At 35.0% G+C, this 22,551-nt stretch overlaps 1 long non-coding RNA gene across 1 annotated transcript; it reads left to right on the top strand.

The window, feature by feature from the left end:
* Positions 1-1,660: 1,660 nt before the first annotated feature.
* On the top strand, positions 1,661-18,485 carry LOC130541117 (uncharacterized). Its single transcript, XR_008955149.2, has 4 exons — positions 1,661-1,786; positions 14,703-14,820; positions 15,277-15,417; positions 16,866-18,485. It is a non-coding gene; the product is annotated as an uncharacterized LOC130541117 (long non-coding RNA).
* Positions 18,486-22,551: the final 4,066 nt, after the last annotated feature.

Here is a 22,551-nt window from a genome sequence, read left to right as displayed (position 1 = left end):
AGTCTCAGTGAAAATATTAACAATATAATCAAGCATAGTGTGAAATTTGTCACTGAGAATTTATTGAGTTTGCATTGTTAATATGTATTTATCTCTCCTGTATCTAGGCCAACCCCAAAATAAAACTAAACCAAAAAAACAAGTAAAACAAGCAAAACACACACTCACACAGACATAGTAAAAAATAAAATAAAATACCAGAAATAGTTCTCATGATCACTTAAATATTATTTGTAACAATAGAGACTGGACTTTGAAAAACAATGTCCTCGAGGAAGAGTATGTTTACTGGGAAGAAGATAGTTTAATCTATTTGGCACAAATATGTGGTTTTTAACAGATGCTGCAATAACAGCAGTGGGGAATGTCTGAACGCATTCTTGACAGTCACCACTGGGAGCATGGGGATGCTACTAGAATCTAGTAGGTAGAGGCCAGGGATACTTCTAACCATCCTACAGTGCTCAGGACAGCCTCCCAGAAGAAAAACTTACCTGGTTCCATATGTCAACATTGAGTGTTAAGAAACTTTATTTTAGAAGAGTAAAAGTAAATGGAAATGTGGGAGGGTGATTCCATTTGTTATTTTCATGCCATTTCTACAACGGGCAAGTTGCTTTCTTCTATTGAGTTCCCTTATTCATGAAACATAAAGGGAAATTCAACCTTAGGGATGGAATTAAAAAGTACCTGTCTGTCAAATCCTGTGTGCTATAAATAGAACAAGGAAAGTAAATGATTCTTCCAGAATAAGACTTTTCTCCTTAGTAAAGTCTTTTAAACAAGTCTCACAAAATCTACAAAAAGTGTGGGAAATATGCCTAATGAAATACAGACTAGAAATCGAAAGTAAAAAAAAAAAAAAGATTGGTGGATTTAAAAGGTGTTCTTGTCTAGAAGAAAGTGTGATTTACAGGCTAAGGCATTTCAGGGAATGTGACAATCAAATGAGGAGGTAGCTCCTACAGCCTTCTCTACGCTCTCCCAGCCAAGAATAATAATTATGCATGTACAGAAGTCTCAGTCACCAGTGGCTTGATATTAATGATGATCATGTGAGTTTATTCATCAGGCTTAGCTATTACAGTGTGAGTTCCCTTCCTCATTCTAATCATCGACTTCCAAAATGCATTAAGCCTAATGGGGAAAAGACAAATCACCAAGTCTTATTTTAACAATTTAAGGATTTTGCATTTCTGGCATTCTATTAAGTCAGTGAATGCTGCTTAGCGATACTCCACAGAAGGATTCTTGCCTTTTTTTTGTTATTATAGTGGGTGCTTTCACTGACATTACACATGACTTATGATCAGGACCAGTGTAAGTATACCCAGTGAGCTTCCAAAATGGCAAAAATTCCAAAATGACGGAAATTGTATATAACTGACAAAAAGAGAGCAAAATAATATATATGTATATGTTCCAAATAAGTCTTCAAGTATGAACCTTTTCAATTATTTATTAAAAATCAATATATTATGGGAAGCAAGATGATTTTTAATAAATAATTGAAACGGTTCATATTTGAAGACTCATTTGGAACAACCCAAAAAAGATTTAAGTGTTCACACGAGGTAATCAGAGAAAGACTTACTCTAAACTCGACATTCCAAATACATTACAAGTTAGAACGTAGAAACAATTAGCTCAGGACTTTTGAGGCCATTTCTCATGGAAAATCAGGAAAAGAGAATGAAACATTAATTTTCATGTTGAGTTATTACAGACATCAGCAGTATGGACCAAGCACCCACGAGATAGAGTCCTGAACTGGGCACCAAGAGAGGTGGGAAATGTATTAATACCTACAACTCCCTGATCTCTGGAAACTCCTATCAATAGTTTTAGAAATAGGTACATAATGTATCATGAAAACAACTGCAAAACAGTACAGAAAGAAACCCCAAAGAGTTGGGAAGTTTAGAAGTAGGCTTTAGAAACAAATAATCTTTTAAAAAGAGTACAGTATATATTTTTCCCGAGAAACATTTGTATGGTATGATTCTTCTCCACAGACAACAACAGGAAAATAGATTTTATATTTGAATTTTGAACAAATTAAGTACCAAGTTGCTTTCTGGTAATACCTTCCAATAATGTATACTTTCCAGTTATATGCTATCTAATTAAACAATATATTCCATTGCAATGTCTTTTAATTACATGTCTCTGTACCACAGATGATAAGAGTAAAAAATGTTTTGTTAATCTCTTACATCTTATTCAGGTTGTCATAAAAACATACCATAGAAAGGGTGACTTAAACAATAGAAATGTATTTTCTCACAGTTCTAAAGGCTGGAAGTCCGAGGTCAGGATGCTAGCATAGTTGAGTTCTGGCAAGAACTCCCCTTCTGGCTTGCAAATGGCTACCTTCCTGGTACATGATCATGGAGAAAGAAAGATAACTCTCTTTCTTCCTCCTTTTATAAAGCCACTAGTCCTGTTAGATTAGGGGGGCACTTTTATAACATCATAAAAGCCTTATATCCAAATTGTTGGGGGCTAAAATTTCAAAATAGAATTTCAGGATATGTAATTCAGTCTAGAGCATCTTAACAATAGAAAAAAAAATTATGCAAAAACAGACATAATTTTATTTATTTATTTATTCAGTTTTATTTACAGGTTATTTAGAACAAAAAAATTAAAATAGAGACTTTAAAAGTTCTCCTTGAAAACCTACTCTACAACTTTCTGAGAAAGAAAATGGCATTAAGCATATTGACTACAATACATCAAATGCTCGTGTTTATTTTATCTAAACTACTTAAATCATAAAACGAGAATGATACTTTAGTAGGAAAGTTTGACTTAAGCGGTGTTTTTTTGTTGCTATTGCTCTTGTTTTCTGCTTTTTTTAAAATTTGAAAATATGAGGAGGAAACGTAATAAATATCATGATTTCTGAGTTTTTCTGTGAATTGAATTAAAAAACAGAGAAGAAACATTTTCAAAATAACAGAATAAATATAGAATTATTGAAACAACTACCCTAACAGATCGTGTCAACAAGGTCACTAGATTAAAGGAAGACAAGAATAAATGCTGTGTTCCAAAATCCTTTGAGTAATCCCAGGGAGATCAGACCTCACTCTCTCAGTCAACATCAGTTGTTCCAATGAAAATAATATCATATGCAATCAAGCACAATTAATCTCTGGAATGAAGATCAACAGAAGTTCAACGATGCTTGCTGACAATGACCTTTTAGCAAGAATTGCCTTTGCAGAGTCCTGGCATCATTAGCATTTTGTTGTGTACAGTAAAATAACTGAACTCCTGGTTGTTCTTGTCTAATACTGCCCAGGCGCTTTACTGGCAAACAAAAATGTACAAACCATAAACAGTACATGGAGTCCAGGGATATATCAAAGACTACCTTTCATATGTGGATGGTTTTGCTGCTTAATTCACCCACAGTGTGTTGCTTTTAGTTTTGAACATATTCTTATTCTCTTTACTATTTTACATATAAGTATTTTAAAAATAATTTGAATTGAGCAATAATTAAAATGAATGAGCAAAATCTCTACTAAGAGAAAATAATAGATATTTTAATTTTAATTTTTACTTCATCTTTTTCTTAGTACATTTCTACTTTTAGCTAAGGTTAAATTTTATGTAGACACTTGAATACTAAGATTTTATGTTACATTTCAGCATTACTTTCAGTGTTATTTAAATGTTCATCTATCTGGGCATTATTAGTACTCCTTTACTAATGAATAATTCATTAGTTAAACCTCAATCAGTTTTGCCAGAGGAATCTTTGCCTCACATATCTTAGTTTGGGCTGCTATAACAGAATAGCATAGACTGGTGGCTTATAAACAACAGAAATTTATTATTCATAGTTCTGGAGGCTGGAAGACCAAGATCAAGGTGTCAGAGTGGTCATGTTTTGGTGAGGGTTCTCTTCCGGGTTACAATCTGCCGATTGACCCTCATGTGGCAGCAAAAGCAAGACCGCATTTTGGGGGTTCCTTTTATGAGTATTAATCTTATTCATGAGGGTTCCACCCTCTTGACCTAATTATCTCCCAAAAGACCCATCTTCTAATGCCAACACACTGGAGCATTAGAATTCATCATATGAATTTTGGGTGAACACAAGATAGGTATTCAGTCTATAACAACCACTTAATTTCGTTAGGATTTTTACATATACTAACATGAGATAATTTACTTTATTATTACTTTTTTAAAATTTCTGGAATATTTGTCAAGATTAAAAATCTAATACAAGCCTCCTAAATGAATTTGATGGCTATCCAACTTTTTAAAAATTATTTTAAAACTATATATCAATGGATCCATCTGCTTTTCAAAAAAGCTATTCCACTAAGTGGTTTTTAAGTTAACTTAGGTCAAACCCCATAATGTTTGTTGTTTTTCTTAACTATATAATTTGCACATGCTCTAAAATAGTATATCATTTGTTTTTATCAATACTTCCTAATTATAAACTTTCCTGATTTACATATTTTGATGCTACTTATATTTGTGCTTATAAATAAATGTTTCTCATTTAAATAGTACCTATAACTTGCAGATAAAGTAGATTACTCCTTTTGCTTCAGTTCATGTTTTTATTACTAATAAATTATATCCTATATTTTTTCCTCATTTTGATAAACATTTGTTTCACTTTTGAGTGACATATATTTGGTCATTCTTTGTTTCCAGCATTTTGTTTATATTAGGTTATTTAAATATTGTATAAGAAATAAATATTTATAACTTTTTTGACACAATGTAAATGCTCTTGCCTTTCAAATACGAAGTTTAGACTAGTTGAATCTATGAACATCTCTGCACCATTTAATGTCTTTTATCGTTTTACTTTCTTCTGCTAGCCATATAGATAATATATTATTTTGCTTGATGTTTTCTTATTCTGTGATATGGAAGATAGCCATTCTTTTTCTATTCTTATCATGTATTAAGGTGTTTCCCACAAAATAATGAACAAAAATTTTAAAAATTAATAAATAAACTATATTTCCCTCTGTTTTGAATTCTCTGACTGAATTAAGCAGGGCTATAATCCTTAGAATTTTACATTCAAAACACTTCTGTAGCATTTTCCAAATAAAAATGTGGTCATTTATATGCATATTTAATTCAAATATTACATTTATGTCTATATAATTATCCATTCTAATGCTGCAGACAATTATACTGTAAAATTTTCTGCTTATAGGTGCTAATTTGTATTACATTTTCCTTTACTATAAGATTATCAGAAGGTGCTATATTTTTACAAAATTTATATATTTATTTGCTCTATTTCTCAGCTCTGCTCTGTATTTAAATATTATAATTTGCTTTTACATAGTAACGAAAATATGTCATTGTTTCCTAATACTTATTAAGTGAAGGTGAGGTAGGAGGCAGGACTTGACTCTGGACCAGACTGAAGACTGGCTGAAACAGGGAAGAGGCACAGAAATTATGTCTTCCTAAAATATGTCCCCCTTCATTCTGACAGTTTACCATTGCCATAAAAACACCCAGAAGTTACCGCCCATTTCCATGGCAACAATCCAGAAGTTACCACCCCTTTTCTATAATTTCTGAATAACTCATCTCATAATTTACATGTAATTAAAGGTAGATAGAGTTTGGCTGCAGCACTGAGCTTGAGCTGCTGCTCTCCACACACCACCTACGGGGCAGCCTGCTCTGCAGGAGCAGTCACTGTGCTGTAATGCTGCTGCCCCAGTGAAGCTGTTTTCTTCTACCACCTGCTCACTCTTGAAAGCTTTCCTGGGCAAAGCCAAGAACTTTCCCTGGCTAAGCCACGACTTTGTGGCTTCCCTGCCCTGTATCACAGGGAGATTTTAGATCAACCTGATATCTCTCCATTGTTGTTATTTGAGAGAAGGGGCTAGACAATTTTAAGAGTTTCTTTTGATTTATAAAGTTTGAATATACAAAAGGATTTGACAATTATGCTTTTTTCCCTTTAATGTACCCTCTCACTTTCCTTACTTTAAAAATGGAGAGTTTTTATTATAAAAATATATCTGGTATATTCTCATTAGGATGAAAATTCTTCTTGTGTTCAGGTTTCTAGGTTTTATCCATGTCTTTCTTAGTTTGTCATTGTTTTAAAACTCTTCTTCCTTTTTTCTCCTGTGCTATAAGGTTTGATCCCAACAGGCTTCTACAATAATTCTCATTCATGTGTTGCTCAAGTCCCTGTACGTGCACATAGCATGAAATATACTGAAATTCTATTAATAATGCTACTAATCATCTTGCTTTGTAACCATGTGCCTGTCCATGGAGATTTGGAGGCAGATTGTACCAGCATGTCAGCACTGGTTATTAATAACAGTGAGACTAGTGATTAGACCTCTCAAACACAAGGCAATATCTCCCCATAAAAGCCACAAAAACACCTCACATTTTCCAGCTTGGGAAATCCATTCATTTATATTTTCTGCATTACACATCCTAATGATTATTTACTAGACTATAACATTAGGACATTATTACTTGTTACTCAACAGTCATTAGCTTGGTATCAGGGGCATAGTATGATGGTGGCTTCTCTATGACTCTGATTAAATCTCAGTCTTAAGCAAGCACTGCTTCCCTGAGTCATGGGTGTAGAGCCTTCTCGAGGATCCTGTCTGGCACTCAGCTGCAGGTCAGGGCCCAGGACTTATTCCTGCCACTCCCATGAAGTCAGAGGGGTTTGTTTGTTTGTTTGTTTGTTTTCTCTTGGTCACCTTCTCCACTTGCAATAGGTTTTCACCAGTGCCCCACAGGTGACAAGGTAGTTGTCTTTCACCTAGTGGTTTAAGATTTTCCAGGCAGAATAGATTGAACCCAGAAGGCAGAGGTTGCAGTGAGCTGAGATCGCGCCATTGCACTCCAGCCTGGGCAACAGGAGCAAAACTCCATCTCAAAAAAAAAAAAAAAAAAAGATTTTTGTCCCATAGGAGAGGAGGGGGAAAGGATCTTGGGTTGGCTTTCTGACCTCCTTGAAGCAGCCTCTCATTTAAGCCAGTATCATCATGACCCTAATCTTTTTTTTAGAGTTCTAGAAACATCAATAGAAAAGAATCTGTGAATAAGTGCAAATTGCCCTTGTGTCCTCTGCCCTCAGAGGTTCATATTTTCTTGCTACTCCACATGTAGCTTGTAGCTTGAGCAATTAAAATCCAGCTAACTTCTTTTCACCATTGCTCAAATGGCATCTGCTGCAAGTAAGCTAAGTTTTCTCTCATCTCATTTTGGAGTCATGTGTCTTATACTTAGGGTTAATTGTCCCCAGCAACTTCAGCTTTCTGTGAATTGAACAAAAATTATGAATAGGAAGAATTTCCTTGCCTTGTTGATGCTTTGTAAAGATGGAAATACATACTTTCCAGGTCTCCACATTCTGAAAGTCTGGCTCACCTGTTCTCTTCTTTTTCTTTTCTTTTTTTCTTCTTTTTTTTTTTTGTCTTTAATGGGTAGACTTTATTTTTAGAACAGTTTTATATTTACAGAAAACATAATAGAAAAGTTCACAGAATTCTTGTATTCCTCATTTCCACCCATTGCACAGTTTTCGTTACTAACATCTTGTTTTAGTTTAGTACATTGGTTAAAATTGTTGAATCACATTGATAAATTATTATTAATAAAGTCAACGTCTTTCATAGTATGACAGTTCATTTTTTTTTTTTTTTTTTTTTTGAGACGGAGTCTCCCTCTGTAGCCCAGGCTGGAGTGCAGTGGTGTGATCTCGGCTCACTGCAAGCTCCTTCTCCTGGGTTCACGCCATTATCCTGCCTCAGCCTCCTGAGTATCTTGGACTACAGGTGCCCGCCACCACGCCCGGCTAACTTTTTGTATTTTTTTAATAGAGATGGGGTTTCACCGTGTTAGCCAGGATGGTCTCAATCTCCTGACCTCGTGATCTGCCCGCCTTGGCCTCCCAAAGTGCTAGGATTATAGGCATGAGCCACCGCGCTGGGCTGACAGCTCATTTCTTAGTGCTGAATAATATTTCATTTTATGGGTATACCACAGTTTCCTTATCCATTCACCTATTGAAGGACATCATGGTTGTTTCCAAGTTTTGCCAATTATAAATACAAATGGTATGAACATTTGTATGCAGGTTTTTGTGTTGACATGTTTTCAACTCCTTTTGGTAGGTACCAGAAGTGTGCTTGCTGAATCATATAGTAAGCAAATGTTATTTTTGGAAGAAACTGCCAAACTGTCTTCCAATATGTCTGCATTATTTGCATTCCCACAATCAATTAATAGGAGTTCCCTTTGTTCCTCATCCTCACAAGCATTTGGTGTTGTCAGTGTTTTCATTTTATTCATTCTAACAGGTGTGTGGTTGTATCTCACTTAGTTTTTTAATTGGCAACTACCTGATGACAGATGACATCAACTGTCTCTTTATATTTTTATTTGGCATTGTATACCTCCTTTGGTGAGGTTGTCCATCCAGATCTTTTGCCATTTTTAAAAATTCAGATTGTTTGTTTTCTTATTGTTGAGTTTTAACAGTTCTTTGTATATTTGTATGTCAGTCGTTGATCTAGTATATGTTTTGCAAATATTTTATTCCAGTCTGCTGCTGGTCATTTCATTCTCTTGATAGTGTCTTTGGAAAAACTTTTTTTTTTAATTTTAAGGAATTCTTGTCGATTTTTTTAAATGGATTTTGCTTTTGGAGTTGTAATCTAAAAATCCACCAAACCTACGGTCACCTTTATTTTTTCATTATGTTACCTTTTAGGAGTTTTATAGTTTTGCATTTTACCTTAGGACTATGAACCATTTTGGACTAACTTTTGTGACAAGTGTAACGTTTGTGTCTAGATTTATTTATTTATTTATTTATTTATTTATTTATTGCATGTGGAAGTCAGGCTGTCCAGCACCATTTATTTAGAAGACAATCCTTTCTCTACAGAATTATCTGTGCATTTTTGCCAAAGATTAGTTGACTATATTTATGTGAGCCTATTTCTGGGATCTCTACTGTGTTCCATTGAACATTTTTTCAATTTTTTTAATATAGCATTTATTCTGTTTGTCTATTCTTTCACTGATACCACCGTCTTGATACTGTAGCTTTATATTAAGTCTGGAGATCAAGTTGCATTAGTTAGTTCTCCAACTCTGTTATTCTTCAATATTGAACTGGCTACTTTGGGTCTTTTACCTTTCTATAAAAGGCTTAGAACCATTTGTTGACATCCACAAAATAATTTGCTGGGATTTTGATTCGAATTGCCTTGAATATACAGATAAATTTGGAAAAAACTGAACATATCTGATAGTTAGTCTTTCTACCCATGAACCTGGAATATCTCTCCACTTATTTAGGTCTGCTTTGATTTCTTTCATCAGTATTTTGTAGTTTTTCTCATATAGATTTTATAGATACTTATTTTCAGATAGATACCTTAAGTATTTTATTTTATTGGTGCTAATGTAAGTGATATTTTGTTTTTTATTTCAAATTTCCGTATTTTCATCTTCAGTATATAAGACAGCAATTGACCTTTAAATATTAATCTTGTATCCTACAACATTGCCATAATTACTTACTAGTTCCAGCAGTATTTTGTCAATTCTTTGCCATTTTCTATATAAACCACCATGTCATCTGTAAACAAAGACAATTTTATTTTACTCTTTCTAATATTTATGCTTTTTACTTCCTTTTCTTCACCTATTCTTAAGTCTTTATGACATCTCTTCTCTCTCAGGTACTTTTTCGTTCCGTTCTTTTTTCTTCGCCAAGTAGCCTCTGTAATATTTCTAGTCCATGTGATGTTGCAGATGTTGCAGTCTTTCTTTATACATAGCTTTATGTTTTCCTCTTATGAACTGAGTCCCCAATTATACTAATGTTCTCAAATTCTGGAATTGTGTCTTACTTTATGTCTATCTCTGCTACCTAAGACAAGTAGCTAGACACAATGCAGACACAGCGTTTGTTAGGTGAACAAAATTCCAAGGGAAGAAATGACATTTTGTATTTTGAATAAACTAATTGGTAAGGCACAGGTGTGTAGAAAATATTATTTTAAAATAATAGAAGCAATTCAAGTCTCTAATAGCATTCACTGAATTTCTTTAACCTCACTTTTCTTCTCAGGCATATTAAGAAAAATTGAGAGAGGATATACAACTAGATGGGTAAAATATTGAAAGTCATCATTTTCAATTTAATATACATAAGATTTTAAAACTAAATTGGATATTTAAACAAATCTCACCAAAGGTTCGCAAACTTTGGGTCACATATGTATTTCTTTCATGTTTAGGATAATCTGACATGGCAGACAGTTAATTTGAAACATATAGCATAGAGTTAGCCAGTTAGGATAGCATATTCCTTACCAAGCTTATATTTTGATTAATGTGAGAAATTTCAACACTAAATTAGTCAAACACAGGACTTGACCTTTTTTAGTTAATAAAGCAATTTGTTTACACATGTTTACCACAGACAGGCGTTTGGATTTAAGTCCTGGTAAATATCCACAAGTCGAATCAGTTGTAAGCTTTTTATAATTCTGTTCAACAGAGTAGCATCAAAGTAAAATATATCAATGATTGTGGCTACCAGCAAGGAATATTAACACAGACATTGCACTCTGAAAGACATATCCAGTTTGCACAAATAAAATACTTTAAAAAAATACCTATTTTGAGATTTTTCTTTCTCTTTTTTTGGAGATAGGGTCTCGCTCCATCACTCAGCCTACAGTGTAGTGGCGTGATACAGCTCACTGCAGCCTCGACTTCCTGGACTTTGGACTCAAGCCATCCTCCCACCTCAGCCTCCCAAATAGCTTGGACTATAGGTGCAGACTACCACGCCCAGGTAATTTTTAAATTTTTTTGTAGTGATATGATCTTGCTATTTTGCCTAGCCTGGTGTGGAATTCCTGGGCTCAAGAGATCCTCCTTCCTGGGCTTCCCAAAGTGCTAGGATTACAAGCGTGAGCCATCGTGCCCAGCTATTTCAAGATTTTTGATGTTATGTGTTTTGGCTGCTAGAATTAATAAACTTGAACTACTATTAGTGTAAAAACAGAAATAGTTTAATGCTGTGGTTGAGATAGAGCAGCTCCTTTACAGATCATGGAGATATTACAGTTTCTGGCAGCGTATTGCCACTTACATATAATAATGTAATCGTAGGGTTTAATGTTGGCTAGTGTTGGGATGCTGGTATTATAATAAGGTTCATGCGAATTCCATGTGTAGAAGCCTTTTTGGGCAGGTCAAAGACATCTCATGCACAGGGAATCTAACTGTTGTGTGAGTTATAGTGCTTTTCTGTTGTAGTTAGACTAATTTGTGAGTCTCCCAGTCATAAAAGTTGATACTAATTTCTTACATTAAGTGTAATTAAACTATTCTGTAGAGTTTACCTTTGTTTCGGTCAAGAGAAACAAGTATAATAAGTGAATTAAGAAGTAAATATAGCGTTTTACCGTATTTAGTTATGTCTAAATTGTAAATCTATGAGGTTGAATTGCCTTTTATTATCACACACTCATTGACGTAAATAATCTCATGTGTCTCTTAGCAGATTTTACAAGTTCCTGGCAGCCAAACTGACATCATTATTGTATCCATTGCTTCTTAAGCTCTTCCATTTATCGCAGTACACATATAAAGGGTCTCCGTCATAATAAGAGATCAATAATACAATTATAAATAAAATAAAATGAGATCATTTGGTTTTTCTTTCATAATATCAAAAATGTTCCATATAACATTATGAAATTAGAAAATAAGGATGAGTTACATAGAAGAAAATAAGCTCATTAAAAATAGTTTTCCTTTTTATACCGTCACATTTTTCTTTGCCTTTAACTTCTCCTGTGAATATTTAAATCCCCATTAAGCTCAGATGGAACAAGAACAATTATGCCAGGAGGTATATGGTGCTCTCATCAGGCTTACTAGAAAGAAGTAAGACATCCACACTGCATGACAGTTATCACTGGATTTACTGTCAGCAGATGCTCACTGAAATGAAAATGGTCCCTGAATTGAGCTCATGCCTACAATCTTCATCTTTACTCCCCAGTTCCTTTCCTGGGGGAATTACAGGGATAAGTATCTCTGCTTTTTATAATGAACACTTTAAAGCTCACAGAGAAGCATGTCTTTTGCCTCCTCCCTAGGGAGTCATCTATCTCTTCTGCAGCACATTTTCTCTGTTTTGTTTTAAAGAGCAAGGTTTGGGTGCCCTTAACTCAGTCAATTAGCAGGGTCAGATGCAATTGTTTCTGTATCCTGGAGTCTGTGCCTTCCCTACGTGATGAGTGGCTTCTAAATTCCACATTCTTGTTTTATGCCTTTGCTATCTATCTCCTTAGAGGAAACCATTATTTGTTCAAAAGCACACTACAGGCATTGTAAAAATATGGCGAAAATTATTTTTATTGGCAATACTTGAACTACGTGAACTGAAAAGATGAGAAATTGGGTGAACCATGCACTTATTAAAACTTTACTGCTGCCTGTAATTCCAGCACTTTGGGAGGCCGAGGCAGGCGGATCATGATATCAGGAGTATGAGACCATCCTGGCTAACATGGTGAAACCCCGTCTCTACTAAAAATACAAAAAAAAAAAAAAAATATTAGTCTCTACTACAAAAATACAATAAGTTAGCCGGGCTTGGTGGCGGGCACCTATAGTCCCAGATACTCGGGAGGCTGAGGCAGGAGAATGGCGTGAACCCGGGAGGCGGAGCTTGCAAGTGAGCCGAGATAGCACCACTGCACTCCAGCCTGGGCGACAGAGCAAGACTCCGTGTCAAACAAACAAACAAAAAAAGCAGCAACAACAACAGCTTTACTGCTATAGTTTACTTTGTTTGACCTCTCCGTACTTTTTGTTGAAATCTGATCCTCAATGTTGAAGGTGGTGCCTAATGGGGGGTGTTTGGTTCATAGGGGTGGACCTCCCATGAATGGTTTTGGTGCCATCCTCAGTAATGAGTAAGTTCTTGTTCTATTAGTTCTGTGAGAGCGGTTGTTAAAAAGAGCTTGGCACCTCCCCCATTGCTCTCTTGCTTCCTGTCTATCCATGTGATCTCTGCACATGCTGGTTCCCTTCACCTTCTGCTGTGAGTAAAGGCAGCCTGAGGCCCTCACTAGAAGCAGATGCTGGTGCTATGCCTTTTGTATGGCCTGAATAACTGTGAGAAAAACAAACCTCTCTTCTTATAAATTACCCAGCCTCAGATATTCCTTTGTAGCAACATTAAAAGGACTAAGACAGAAAATTGGTACTAAAGAGTGGGATGTTGCTATAAAAATACCAGAAACTGTGGAAGTGGTTTTGGAACTGGGCAAAGGATAGAAGGATTTGGAGGTTTGAAAAAAGACAAGAAGATTAGAGAAAGTTTGGAACTTCTTAGAGATTGGTTAAGTGATGGTGACCAAAATGCTGGCAGAAATACAGACCGTAAAGACCAAGCTGACAGGATCTCACATGGAACTGATAGGAAACTAGAGCAAAGGTTACCCTTGTTAACCATAGAAAAGAACTTGGTTGCATTGTTTTCATGCTCTAGGTCTTCATGGAAGGCCAAGCTTAAAAGTCATGACCTAACGTATCTAGCGGAAGAAATTTCTAAGCAGAAAATCCTTCAAAGAGTGTCAGATATAGGAGCAAAGGAATGGCCTAAAGTTGTAATTTATAATTAAAAAATAAAGCAAAGCCTAAACATTTGGAAAATGTGCATCCTGGACATGTGATAGAGAAGGAAAGAGCATTTTTAAGGGAGGAATCCAATGGTGCTGCAGAGCAACCACTTGTTAAAAGGATTAGCATGACTAAATGGGAGTCAGGTGCTAAAAGCCAAGATAATGGGGAAAAGGCCCCAAAGGCATTGCGGAAATTTTCAAAGCTGCTCCTTCCATCACAGGCCCAGATACCTGGGGAGGACAAAATTGTTTCAAGGTCTGGGACTGGAGCATCACTGCCCTGTACCACCTTGGGATGCTGCTCCCTGCATCCTGGCTGCTCTACCTCCAACCACTGCTCAATGGCCCCAGGTACTGCTTGGTCCTCGGCTCTAAAGTATAAACTGAAAGCCTTGGCAGTGTCTATATGGTGTTAAGTCTGCAGTCACTCAGAATGCAAGAGTGGAGGAGGCTTGGCCACTTCCACTTAGATTTCAGAGGATATATCCCAAAGCCAGGGTAACCATGCACAATTCTGCTACAGGGGCTGAGTCCTTGCAGAGAGAATTTACTAAGTTCATACTGAGTAGAAGTGTGCAGTTGGAGCACCCTCAGAGAGTCCCCACTGGGGCACTGCTTAGTGGAACTGTAGGAGCAGGGCTGTGTAGACCGACCAGCAGCATGCACCATCAGCCTGGAAAAGCAGCAGGCATTCAACTCAAACCCAAGACAGCACCCATGTGGGCTGTTCCCAACAAAGCCATGGGGACACAACTGCCTGAGGCCTTTTGAGTTGACCCCTCACACCATGTACCCAGGATGTGGGATATGAAATCAAAGATTATTTTGGAGTTTTAAGATTTAATGTCTGCTTTGCTGGGTTTCAGACTTGTATGGAGCCTGTTACTCCTTTATTTTGGCCTATTTCTCCCTTTTGAGATAGAAATGTTTATTTAATGCTTACACAACCATTGTATCTTGGAAGTAAAAACATTGTTATTGATTTTACAGGGTCACAGATATAAACAGTTTGCCTTGAGTCTCAGATGAAACTTTGAATATTGGACATTTGAGTTGATGCTGGAACAAGTTAAGAGTTTTGAAGACTATGGGATAGAATGACTATATTGTATGTATAAGAAGGGTATAAAATTTAGAGGGCCAGGGGTAGAATTGCTATAGTTTGGATTATTTGACTCCTCCAGACCTTATGTTGAAATCTGATCCTCAATGTTTTAGGTGGGGCCTAAAGGGAAGTGTTTGGATCATGGAGGTAGATACTTCATGAATAGCTTGTTGCTATCCTCACAGTAATGAGCCCTCTTGCTGTATTAATTCCTGTAAGAGCTGGTTGCTATAAAGAGCTTGGTACCCGTTCTCACCGCCTTGCTCTCTTGCTTTCTCTCTCACCGCGTGCTCTGTGCACATGCCTGCTCCTCTTTGCCTTCTGTCATGAGTGAGGACTGCCTGAAGCCTTCCCCAGAAGCAGATGCTGGTGCCATGCCTCTTGTATAACCTGCCTAACTGTGAGCCAAATAGATCTCTTTTCTTTAGCATTTACTCAGACTCCAGTTTTCCTTGACAGCAACACTGAAAGAGCGAAGACAATGGCTCTTCCAGAGGAAGAAAGATTATCCTGTCCTGGCTATCCTGTCTATTACCAACATTCCAGGATGAAGAAATATGGTGATACACTCAGGCCACTGGAATGGCCTCCAGTACAGCAGTAAGTCTTAGAATCTAGCCATCCTCTTACCTGCAAAGCTGCTACCTTGAATAAAAAAAAAAAAAAGAAAAAGAAAAATTTTCCACAGACATGCTGAGCTATTCCAGGAAAATGCTCAGGATCTCATTCCTGTTCTTTTTACACAATTTGCTTACTGAGATTTATCTATTTTCATCTATACTTATGTGCTCATTCATTTCTTCTCTCTGTTTCTCTCTTTCTCTCTCTCTCATCCTTCTATATCTTACTCTCTCTCTCTCTCTCCTGCCTCTCCATCTCTCACTATTATTCATTCTGCCTAGTTTCATTCTGGATCCTCTACTGGACACTATCCTTAGGATCATTTTATTCCAAAGACTCTCTGATCGCAAAAATTTTTATTATATATCTGCTATCCATAAATTCTTACAGTAATAATTAAAATAAAATCAAAAAACAGATAAGTGTTGAGCTATCAGACACCATGTCATTTTAAGCCTCTACACAGTAATTTTTTTCTTTTGGTAACATACTTAGGAATTTTTGCTTAGTTACTTTGATTGATAAAATTAACTTTTTAAGACAATTCTATCAAGCTCTGCAATTTGCTCAACAATAGTCACTGAATTTATCAGCTCACCATCATATTTCCTTCAGCTTTGAGAAATTAAATGTGACCATGTCCCTGGATGGTGGTACAGTCCATTGTGAAACCAACTTATCAGTTGCCTGAAAAGGAAGGGAAAATTTGACTGAAGATAATGAAGTCACAGAAATGTGTGTGCTTAATTTCTAAATTTGTAACATCTGATGTAGTGGGCTGGCTTTGCCTTTTTACAGGACTTACATTTTTCATTATGGATTAACCACAGATACGAGTGTAGTTCCTATTCTATACTAAACAACTACATTGGTGAGAGACTGATGTAGAGTGGCCCACAGTACTTACTGTCTTTGTATTTGTGGGGTATCCCAAGGCTATTTTTCTCTGACAGTAAGACACACGCCCTCATGCATACCATCACCTCACTCCTCAGCTATAAAGCAAGCTTGTCTTCATACCATTTGCTTTTTTTACAGGATATCAAGTCAAAACAAAAAAATTAAAAAATAATTTGGATGATTGACTTCTTCTCCTTCAATCGGGGCTGCTCTGTGATTTTCAAAGTATTAATATGGGAGTCCTTCAAAATCTCTTCTATGTGCTGGTAAGAACATGGCACTCCACTTCCAGAGAGTCATTTGTTAGCTCCTGGTATCCTCTATGAGCTTGTTCCAGATTTTCATAGCTATTTCATAATCTGTAGGATATCAGAAAGTCCTTTTCCAGTTTTAGTCTGGATAAAATTTTCATCTTTTTGTTCAGCAATTTTATTAATTTAAGTACATTAAAAGAGAAGAGATTTGGACATGTGATCTAACTCTCCATCTTCCCAGGTAATACTCAGTGCATTTCATATTTATTACAGGTGAATACCAGTGGAATGCAACTTCTTTTGCTTTAGAAGACAAGCTCTTAGCAATGTCAAGTTTCCAGGTACGACCGAGAGATATTCAACATATTATTATTTCCACTAAGATGGGAAACATTTCCTAGGGGTTATTTCTCTTTGACAGCAGAGAAGTATCCAAGTTATTCTAGATAATAAAGCAAAGTTTTCCTCAAGTCCTGTATTATATGAGACTGCTGTTTCTGAAAATTATAGTCCCACAGCAACCTATGAAGTTTAGAGATCAATATTTGATTTTTCTATCTTGCTAAATATTCTTCAAATCAAGTATTAGTTGTCCCTGTCACTCAGAATGAAGAAAAACTGTGTTAAAGAGGACCTGGAGAAGTAAACTGACTACTGACTTACCAGACTCCAGAACTATAACAAGTAAATTTCTGTTGTTTATAAGCTACCCAGATTATCGGGTTTTGTTTTAGCAGCCCAGGTGGACTAAGGCAAGGGTTCTTTTAGCTTTTTCCATATATTTGTGTTTGTGTATATGTATATGTGAGATGGAAAAAAAGAATTTGTTATGATTCATCATAGAGTTAAAATATTTTAAGAATATAAACTTTTCTACAAAAATGTAATTCAGGTTTTAGTGAGAAAGTTATGTAAAATGAATGTATATAAAACAACTCTTCCTAGAAGACACCTGTTCTGGCAGGTGAGAAACTGATAGCGATGTGCTGCACTGAGAAGATAAATGTAACCAGCATACTCAGTAGCATCTTCATATACTTCTTTTGGAGGAAGCTCATCAAACTAAGGTATGGCTTCCCCACTCAGGCCTCTGCTGGCGATCCAGCCTCACTATTCTTCTTTCTTTGTGCTGTTACTCTTCCAGGTAACCCTCTGCTTCTGATTACTAGGTTTTTCTTTTCCATCTCTGTATTTCCTTGGTAGAAGGGACAGTATGAACAAAGCTGGAATTCAATCTGTTCACACTTTTGTACTGAAAATATGTAAGTATCCTCCAATACTATGTGTTATATAAAAAATTACTAACCATAAAATAATTGTCAGGAAAACCCAACCTTCCTATTGACAGTTTTACCAAAGCATCAAAAATAAATTTGTTTCCAATAAAGTGCTTGATCCTTATGCATACATGCAGGGCAACTACTGAATCTCCAATCAGTGACCATGAATAATACTTTTGTTTTTTGGCCTTGAACCTATTGCATATGTTCTAGCCACTGCCTCTTCCCGGGGAAACATTGATTTTCTTATGAAAAACAGCTCTCCAATCAGGAAATGGTATGTGCCTTATTAATAAATACTTTGATCTGAATGTTTGTGACCCCTCTAAATTTATGGGTTGGAATCCTAACCCCCAAGGTGATGTATTAGAAGATGGAGATTTGGGGGAGATGATTTGGTAATGAGGGTGGAACCCTCATGAATAGAATTAGTATCCTTATAAATGAGGAACCAGAGAACTACCTTGTCCCTCTCACTATATGAGGACACAGCTGGAGGACACCTTCTATGAATCCGGAAATGGATCCTCAACAAGACACTTCATCAGCAGATGCCTTATCTTGGACTTCCCAGCCTCCAGAATTATAACAAATAAATTTCTGTTGTTTATAAGCTACCCAGATTATGGAGTTTTGTTATAGTAGCACAGATGGACTAAGGCAAAGGTATTTTAGCTTTTTCCATATCTTTGTGTTTGTGTATGTGTGTATGGCAGACAGAAAAAAAATGAATTTGTTATTATTCATCATAAAGTTAAAATATTTTAAGAATTTAAACTTTTCTACAAAAATGTAATTCAAGTTTGTGTGAGAAGATTTGGGGTATTGAAGAAAATATAAAGAAAAAATCATTAAAAGTTATATTATTTATTATTTATTTATTGTCTCTCTTAGGCTCTCTCTTCTCCTGCTCATTACATATATATTAAATACATAATAAAAATCCTGAGTATTAGTTATTCTTCTCAGGCTTAATTTAATGATTGAATATTCTGTATTAAAATAACCAAAATATTAATTTTCAAATGTTTTTTGTTTTAGATATTTAAACCTTAAAAAATTGTGAATGTAAAATAGGTGCCAGTAAATTAGCAGCTACTCTAGATATGAACATAATCATTTTATGTTTGCATAAACACAATATATAGAAATCCAACTCCTCTCTAAGCCAGAATGTTAACCAAAACAAGTTTAATTAAGTATTCATATGTAACTTGATTAAATATATCTGATTAAATAGGTAACTTTAAATAAGTGAATGGCAGTGTTAAATCTTATGCTAATATTCTTTAGACTGAAAGAATATTATGTTTTGAAAATTGAAGTGCCCCAAGATGGAATTTTTGCAACACTGTATCAAACATATTTAATTTGAGAGTAATTTGCTTTATAAGGAAAGCTAAAGTAATCTACTGCAAATCTTGCATTTCAATCAATTCTTGGGTATCCTGATTTAGAGAGATGAATGCAAATTTTGTATTCTGGCAGAAATAATTTTTAATTTCAGCACTACACTTTCCAATAGATGATTTGATCAAACTTCTTCTAAGAATCAGTTTCCTCATCTGGATTGTCTAATTGAATTTTTTCCATGAGAAAACAACAACAACAAAACCCTAAATACTTAAAAGAGGAATTCTTCATTGATTATATATTTAGTTTATTCATTCAAACAAAAAATATTATGACTTACAGAAAAATGATGCTACTGTAACTTCTGTTTTATTTAGTCACTGATATTTCAAATAAAATAACTATTTTGTACTAAATTATGCAGATCAATCTTGTAAGGTTTCCATTTGGTTTTATGTGTATGTACATGGCCTCTATAACTCTCTAGCTTTAAAAACATTTTACCATATTTGTTGATTCAAGAGCTAATTGGTGTCATGAATAATGTACAAACTTGCCATATTTTCCACTTGGATAAGTACCTTTATTTTTCATCTGGCTTCAGATGGTGTTCTGCTTGTATGCCCCTGGGGAAACAATACTGCCAGCTGCTTATGTCTAGAAAAGGACATGACTTTGATAAATGAAAAGAAAGTTCATGGTAAGTAGCTTTCATGTACCATATTTTAGAAAGTGATTTCTTTTGGTGTTTTTTAGACATGATATCAGCAAGACTTGATATACTTTGAAATGTAATGCTGAATACAATGTTCTCAAAACAATTAGTAGTTTTTCTAATAATAACTATTGTTAGCTTGAGAGTGCAGGCATTTTCATACTTAAAAAGACATAAAAGAGATAATCATTTCTAGCAATATTCTGAAATTGATCTTACTAATCAGTGTGCTGCTACTCACTCTTATGCTATAAATGGAATACAAGTGTACAAAATATAGACACACTCAGGTTTTTGGCCAGCTAAGTAGGTCCCAAGATCCCACTGCATTTGCTTTGTTTTTTGCATATATACATACAAATATATTCAAAAGGATATACACACACACACACACACACACAGACACACACATACATGGGAGGAGAGACAGAGGAGAGAGAGAAAGAGAGAGAGAAGAGAGAGAAAGAGAGAGAGAGAGAGTCTATTCTCATTATTTGTGCTATTTACATTCTTTGAAGTTGCCATGAACATTGGATTAGCAAACATTGAGCCACTTCTCTTAGGAGAAATACAGAGTTAGTTTTCTGTGAGCCTCTAATCACAAAGTTTTCATCAACTGATTAATACATAACTTATGTATGTTTCTCTTTAAAGACACCTTATCTAATATATATTGTTGAGTTATTAACATCAAACTCATGACCAACAACTTATCATGCCTGAATCAAGCTTATGTAACATATTTTCTCCATAAGGCACACACAGCTTTCTTGCCTTTGGGAACACTAGACATACTTCTTATTTATGTTTGGGTCATGTTAAACAGAGAAATCAGCAACAAAAGGCATAACACTGTAAAAATACTGCCACTAACTAGAACATGAGCAAAACACTTTTTTACAATATAAGTTGGAACAGGAAGGCAGACAGACAGTCACGTAGTTCAAACTCTGTTGGGAATGTACACATTGAACATCTCAAATTTTTCACTGATCTGAAAATGTCTGCAAATGACAATGAAGAAACATTTAATTTTAGGGTTACAAATAAGTTTTAATAAGTGAATTCACAATACTGAAGCCACAAGTTGTGAAAACTGGCTATATTTATAATATGTACAAACATGGTCATATAAACATAGTAATTTTATATATTTGTAATTATGCATTTAAATTAAGATTATATGTATCAAAGAAAATAAAAGAAAATAAAATTTCAAGCTATATCAGGAAGAAGATAGTTGCATAAAATATGACCAAAAGATAATTGGCATTGAGAATAAAATAAAATATCCTACAAATAAAAAAAGACTACTCACATTTTTAAAAAGTATAAATAGTATGAATAGGCACTTTTACATCTGATATAATCAAATAAATATAAGCTCAACTTAAATCAGTAATAGAGAAATTCAAGTAAAGTCAGTGAAATTCCATTACATAATCTACAAAAGTGAAAAAAATTACAGGTCTAACGCTACCACATGATAGTGAGGTAATGCAGTAAGAGACACTCTCAATCACTTTGTAAAATACAAAGAGAAAACCATAGAAACCAAAATGTTATTAATGGTAAACATGCCATTATCCTACATTCAGAAATGTTTCTCCTTAGCATATTCATTCAAGAACTCTAAGCACTACGAACTAATGTATTATGTTTATTCATAGCAGAACGATTGGATCTGTTATGTTGGAATGGAATAATGTATAGTTCAGAAAATGAAAGTATAATTGAATATGGATTTTTCTCTGTAGATAATACTGAACAAACATATCGAGTCAAAAAAATAAATACTATATGTTTCCATTTATATAAAGTCCTAAAACAAACATATATAATATATATTTTAACAACACAAACATTCATGTTTAAAATGTAAGAAAGAGAAGAACATGCTTAACATATAATTCAGGACAATGTTAAGCTTTGTGTGACTGGAATGGGAATATAGAAAGAAAGGGCTTCCGGTGTTGAATTGTTTCTAAACAGTAATTAAAATATTCGTTTTTTTGAGGTAGTTAGTAATAATTATGTTGGTATTATTATATCCCAAACATTATGATACATGTCATAATAAAAATGTACAGGTAATATTTCTCATATAGGGAAATTTTCCACGGAGTCATGTTACTTTCTTTCCCTGCCACCCCAGCCATCAACTTGGCTGAAAGCTCAGGTATGCCTAAGTACACTCTCATATCTGTGCCACAATATGATGGGAGAAAGCTTAGTGAAACTAGCTCTCTTTTTCTCTAAAATTAAATCCCAAAGAATCACACAATATGGACTGGTTGCTATCCTGCCCAGGTGGGTAGACTCATCCAACTGGAAGTATAACTAGCCTATAATTTCCCTTTTTTAAGCTCTTCAACAGAAGAAAGAACAATAGGAAATCTTATTTCATCCTAGTATTTACTGTTTGTAGATGCTTACCCTTAGCTTATCACTGGTGAAAATAGCATGAATTGTAACCTGTGATCTATATTCACAGGCCCACAGATTTACTCTACCATGCTTTACATTCTAACATTGAAACAAATTCATGTAAAAAGTCTAAATACCACTTGTATTATGTTGGACAATTTTACCTATTACCATTATAAAAATG

This window comes from Pan paniscus, chromosome 22 (assembly GCF_029289425.2).
Source record: "Pan paniscus chromosome 22, NHGRI_mPanPan1-v2.0_pri, whole genome shotgun sequence".
Lineage (NCBI taxonomy): Eukaryota > Metazoa > Chordata > Mammalia > Primates > Hominidae > Pan > Pan paniscus.
This window is presented reverse-complemented; position numbering and strand designations above follow the sequence as displayed.